Genomic DNA, 6,000 nt, shown 5'->3' on the forward strand with positions numbered 1-6,000 from the left:
TTCCTGTGGTTTAGTGCTCTTCAATCTGCTAATTTCCTGCGTGTTATCCGGTAGCTTTATTTCTTCTACGTTACTATGATTTAGTAACTATATTACAGGGTGAAATCTTGGATAATTTCGTAAATCCATTTGATTTCGATGTTTTCATGCAATTCTTTGTTAGTTAGGTAGCAATAAGCATTGGTAAATATTCGAAGAACTTTATTTTGTTAGTGTTGGATTACTAGTCGGTTTGATGTTTTAGTGCAACTCCATATTTGCACCCAATGAGTTCAAATAGGCTTTATTATTGATTCATAACCAATTTCTTTGGTCTTTTTAGTGTTGGTCAATTTAGGAGTATCATCTAACCAGTAGACTTCTTTTGACAGTTATAGTGATTTTGCTCTGCTATTCGTCTAACGTGATGTTTCCAATTTAACATACCTTCCATATGGATGCGGAGGTATTTAGCTAATTCTTCTTGAAGAATCAAACATCCGCCAGGTAATATAATTAAGTTTTCCAAATTGTTTTTATATATTTTGAGATAGGACAGATTGGAAGCTAATAATCTATAGATTTCCTGCCTATAGTAGATATGTACATCTTGCTGATGACCATTTGTATATTTTCTACAGCCCTAGATAGAGATGTCCTTTGTCATAATAGCTGTGTCGTAGGCAAATGTTCCAAAGAATGTTTGTAGTGTATAGGAGTGGTTTCAAAACATTCTTTTAAATTTTCTTGCTTGGCTCCAGAGATTGACAATAGTTAAAAAAACGGTAAAAATTGGCTTATATCTATAATAACCCGAACAAACGCTTGTGAGACGTTCATAAATAATGCAGGGCAGTACCGCTGTTACTCTATGCACTTGATCACTTGTAGCACTCAACAAATGATCATGATTTCGAAATCCACACTGTAAATCTGCTATTCTTATAAGTGGTTTAACACGTTGTTATAGCAGGTTCTCAAATAATTTGTATATAGCAAGTAGCAGCAGGTTAAGCTTATAAGATCCAATTTGTTCTGCCATTTTGACAGGTTTTTTAATCATAATTATTTTTCATACTGCCAATTATTGATATACAATGGCCGTTACATATAAATTTTCCACTAGATCACCAATAATAATAGCAGAAATAAATGACATTTAATTTTAGGCCCCATTTATCTCTTTATTCCTCACCGGATAAATATAAACAACCCGACACAATAATAAAAATAAACCGGTAAAAAAGGTAAATTATGGCATGTTGGTTGAAATAAATACGTCGACAGTACGCAAAATAGACAAATACACAATCGAACTCAAATATTGCGAACATTTAGACTGTCAAAATTAATATTGAACGAAATTTATTGATACCAACTGGGATCGCATGCCGCCGCTCCATGATTTTTAAAATGCAATATTAGACGTCATCGTGAATGAATTGGGTACATTTCGACGAATTTCGAGCGTGGAAACTTCATTGTTAAACAAATCGTTCGGTAATTTCTAGAATTATATTGAAAGATTACATTAATTAAGCAATAAAGTCGGCGACATTTGTTATCAGCAGGCAACAGAGCTGAAGTTTAGTTTTTACAGAAGAAAAACTTTCGGTAAAGTTAACCAAACTCCTCCCGTTTTAACATCTTTAAACATTGAACATTGAAATTATATTTTACATAGAAAGAACAAGAAAAGAAAGAAGGAAATGTCTAAGAACTGTTTAATCTGAGAGCTGTTTAAGAATCCCAAAAATGGCTTCCTTTTTATCATAGGACGACGCGTTTCTTGTTACACTAGACTTCAAAAAATAAATAAACAGCTCAATAGAAATTAAAAAATAATCAAACTTAGATTTTTAACACAAAAAAACATATTAATATAAAATATATACAAAATAATCGTTGTAATAACTAAATAAAAATAAACAAAACCCTTGTTTATCCTATCTATTACAGGAATTTTATATTGTACTCTATATACACAATTTAGCTTTACCTACCTAAACCTATTTATCTATTTACAATATTATTTTAACTACTACCAACTGATCAGTTAGAAATCAAAAGTGCCAAACCCAAACAGTTATATTAATTTTAATTTGTTTTGTTGGTAATTAAATTTTTTGTACATGTCCCAAAGTTGTATTATTACTTTTGTATAGTTTGGGTTAATTAGAAAGTTCCATATTCGGGAATTGGTTCTACAATTTGCTTCACCAATCTCAATCTCAATTTGCAATATCAAACAGATATATTACAACAAGTTCAAGCGTAGTTTATTCACCGACGTGTCTCAAAATTGCTGAAAATGTTGCATAAACATTCAAATAGATACTACGATAGTTTGTTACTCATTAGTTTCATTAGACAGACGACTGTATTCATCAAAGACAACAAATAACATATAAAACCAGTTTATTTTACTAAATATAGCCGATTAAGTAATAAATCAAGTGGTATCTCGTGACAGAGCCATTGGGGCACAACAAAACGAAATAAATAGTATAGAACTCATTTGAAAAAAACCTTCTGTTAACTATCGCATCGCGGCGTCTTTCTAAATGAAAGAATTCATCAACATACAGCTATATTTTATATACGCTCCGTGTAGTCCCATCCAGTAGGTATACGGTAGCCGAATACTTAAACAACAGTTGGTAAATAGAACGGGTTCGGAAATATCGCCGGTTTATGTTACCGACTGTAATACGATCAGATAAAATAGTGAAGTTAGCTATATATTAAGAAAAAGTTCTTCTTGTAATTGACGTTAACAGTGTCCAAACAGCGGGATATACATCTCCTTAATATATGTAAAGTAATTAGAATAGAGCAAAAAATAGCCACTGCCAATGATGTATCAGTTACGCGAATAAAACTTCTGTAGTTTATTATAGCGTTCTTTGTGTCATTAATTTAAATAATTTTTCTAACGATGCCATTTTCATATTTCGTGTTTCGTATAATTTTCGGTCACATTTCCATCAACTTGAACACAGTTATTCTAAATAGAAATAAATGTTTGTCTTTTAGATTTTACTATAATATCAGGTAACTATAAATAGTAGACTATTGACTGGAGGAAGTGTGATATGTTGGATTGCTATGAATATGAAAAGACAGAAATACAATGTTGGGGAATTACAGTTAGTCAAATTTAAAACACACATTTCCGATCAGAATTATATTTTGCAACAATGTTACTATTTATACTGCGAAATTCACTAAAGAATATTTTTAAGTTGCAATAGCGCTACCGTTGTTTTAATATTATTGAAAATAATTTAAGTAAACTAACATCTTTTGTATTTTCAAATGGTGAACGATATTTAACAATATTAAATTACTAAAAAATGTTATCCAAAATGAGTGGAAAAAGTTAAATAATAATTATGTTAAAACCATGTATGAAACGGAATGGGGAATGTATAAATATTAATCACTTTTGTCGCAAGACGATTTTGCGCAAAACCAGCAAATAAACAATAACTGTCTTTTTGTAATATTTACATCAATACCATAACTGACCGTCTTTAATGGTATAATTTAACATTTATTTTTATTAAGAGTTGTAATGAAAAATGTGTACTGTGCTAAACATTTTGTATTCTTGCTAGATCATATATTCAGATAATATCGTAGTCAACAAAATAATTTCAATTCAATCGAATAAAATTGCTGCCTACAAGCTACAAATTGAAAAACAATAATAAAATTATTATGTCATAATTAAATTAATTTAAAATTTGTTTGGAAAAGAAACCTAAAGAAGTATGATCAGAAGATCGAAGGGGCTAAATGGGGTAAGTAGGAAAGCTATATGTGAAAGTGTTTATTGATAAACAAGACAAGTATTACTAAAATATTGCTTATTGACAATTTATCGAAAAAGGAGGAGGTTATGTTCGGCTGTATATATATATATATATATATATATATATATATATATATATATATATATATATATATATATATATATATATATATATATATATATATATATATATATATATTTGTTTATTCTAAAAAGTGCATTTCCAAGGTGGTTCCATTGGAAGTAAATCAATATCTATTGGGGGGACGCGGGGGGTTATTCAAAAAGCGGTACCGACTTCAAACTGATTTTTATTTAGTTATTACGATTATTACGTACATATTTTATTTTAAACCTTCTTTTTTGTGTTAAAAGTCTAAGTTTGATTATTTTTCACATTTTACAAATCGGTTAAATTCTCTTGTTAAAAATATTTTTGTTTAAATATGTCTTTGTTACAGAACGAATCAGCTTACAGCCATAGCCATTGTGTTCACTCACACACATGAAGGGGATTTATTATTTAAGCGAAAATAACGAGAAGCCAACGGCAGAAGATCTCGCCAGGAGCTGACACAATACGGTCTAATATGGAAATTAAAATGGAATTAGGCTGTTGGAAGAGAGTGACGTCAAACTGCTAAAGGATAAGCCCCGAATCCGAAAGAACTTACGTGTGAGTAAAAATGCAATTTCGCCGCAAAGTGACAAATTTCTTTTTGAACGCTTCTCCCCCGATATCTCGTTATGCCCTCGTCTCTTATCCGAACTGATTGGCGGTCCCGATACAGAACAGTCTCAAAATGGAAACTTTCCAATTTTCCTCAAATTTAACTTTAAATAGGATACAAAACGCGAAACCACCAACAAAAATAACGCCGGTACTTTGAAATGGAAGAAGAGACGTGTTCGGTTCGTTGTTTATCTAATGACGATTCAATAGATACAAATACGAACTAGTTTTTCTTGTATTTGCTAGTAAAAATAATATTAATAACAAAAATAGTAATAACTGCATTTTTTTTATATTTTAAAGTCTCCTTTTACCAACTAGTGATTTATCTGGACTGGACCTACAGTTTAACGTGGGCTCCGAACCACGGTCCTCGGCATTAAGCCTATCGACTGGCGAGTGACCAACTTGGAAATCATCCCAGAAGACATCCGGTCTTACCCAGCTTGGTTACTGGCGTGACTGGCATCATTTTACTTGTCGGATATTGCACTCTTCCTTACGACAACCATAAATATTAAACAATCACAAACATACATTTATGACTAGGACTCGAACCCGTGACTATCGCAACAGTACGTGGACCGTCCTGTCGCCTTTACCACTGCGTTAACTGCGTCAACCAAGTTTCGAACGGAAAAATAAATTTGTTTACTAAATGTTTGTGTTGACAGAAATCATCATACCTTTGGTTTATAACAATTTTTCTTGAAATGTTTAAAGATTACAACTAGCATTATTTTGTTATGAAAATAAAGGATAAGAATAAGTCTTAGACTATCAATATAGGTTGTAAACCTTGTGCAATAACGTAGGAAGAGTGCTCAAATAAGACATGTTGGTGGAAACCTACAAAGCATTCTATGTTAGCTTTTTTTGGTTTTAAGGCAAAATATTATTAAATAAACTGACTGAGTCCAGCTGAAATGGTTAATTTTATATCACATTTAAAGTTACTGAAGGAGAATCAATTAATTGAGCTATAAGTTTAAATACAGCTCGTGCATGTTTTGACTTACGAATATAAACAGGCAGAAGTGTTCAACAACCAACCCATTCACGCCAGTAGTATTAGTATTAATATTTTCTGTTTTACTCAACAATATACAATAGTTATCTATATTCAAATAATTATAATTCAAGTAAATATTATATGTAATAGCAGTAGCAACAATTATTGTTTCCTGAATCGTAACTGAAAATTGATAGGAATTAATGTTTGACATTTTAAAATAATATTAGAAGAAAACAGAGACATCAAGACATGTGAGAATTGAGCGAATTGTAGATACTAATCTATCAGTTATCACATAAAATATTCTATGAAAGTATAGGTATAGAATCATTCAAGAGAGTGAATTAAATTTAATTTATTTTAGATGTGTAACTTGTTGAGTTTTTTTATCACATCTTTATTAGATACTACTAAGCGTATAACAATATGCGTAAGCAATCTTAGTTATAAATTAAT

The 6,000-nt window shown here is 30.8% G+C and overlaps 1 protein-coding gene across 1 annotated transcript in view; it reads left to right on the plus strand.

Moving 5' to 3' along the window:
* Window positions 1–4,381, plus strand: part of LOC143198712 (uncharacterized) — a 101,898-nt gene extending 97,517 nt beyond the window's left edge. The window contains exon 3 of the mRNA XM_076408074.1: window positions 4,258–4,381. The gene's annotated coding sequence lies outside the window, so the exon portion shown is untranslated. The remainder of the gene's footprint in view (window positions 1–4,257) is intronic.
* The last annotated feature ends 1,619 nt before the right edge of the window (window positions 4,382–6,000 follow it).

This window comes from Rhynchophorus ferrugineus, unplaced genomic scaffold (genome assembly GCF_030347505.1).
Source record: "Rhynchophorus ferrugineus isolate W39M unplaced genomic scaffold, kcgeb_rfMv2 rfM6, whole genome shotgun sequence".
NCBI classification, from domain to species: domain Eukaryota; kingdom Metazoa; phylum Arthropoda; class Insecta; order Coleoptera; family Curculionidae; genus Rhynchophorus; species Rhynchophorus ferrugineus.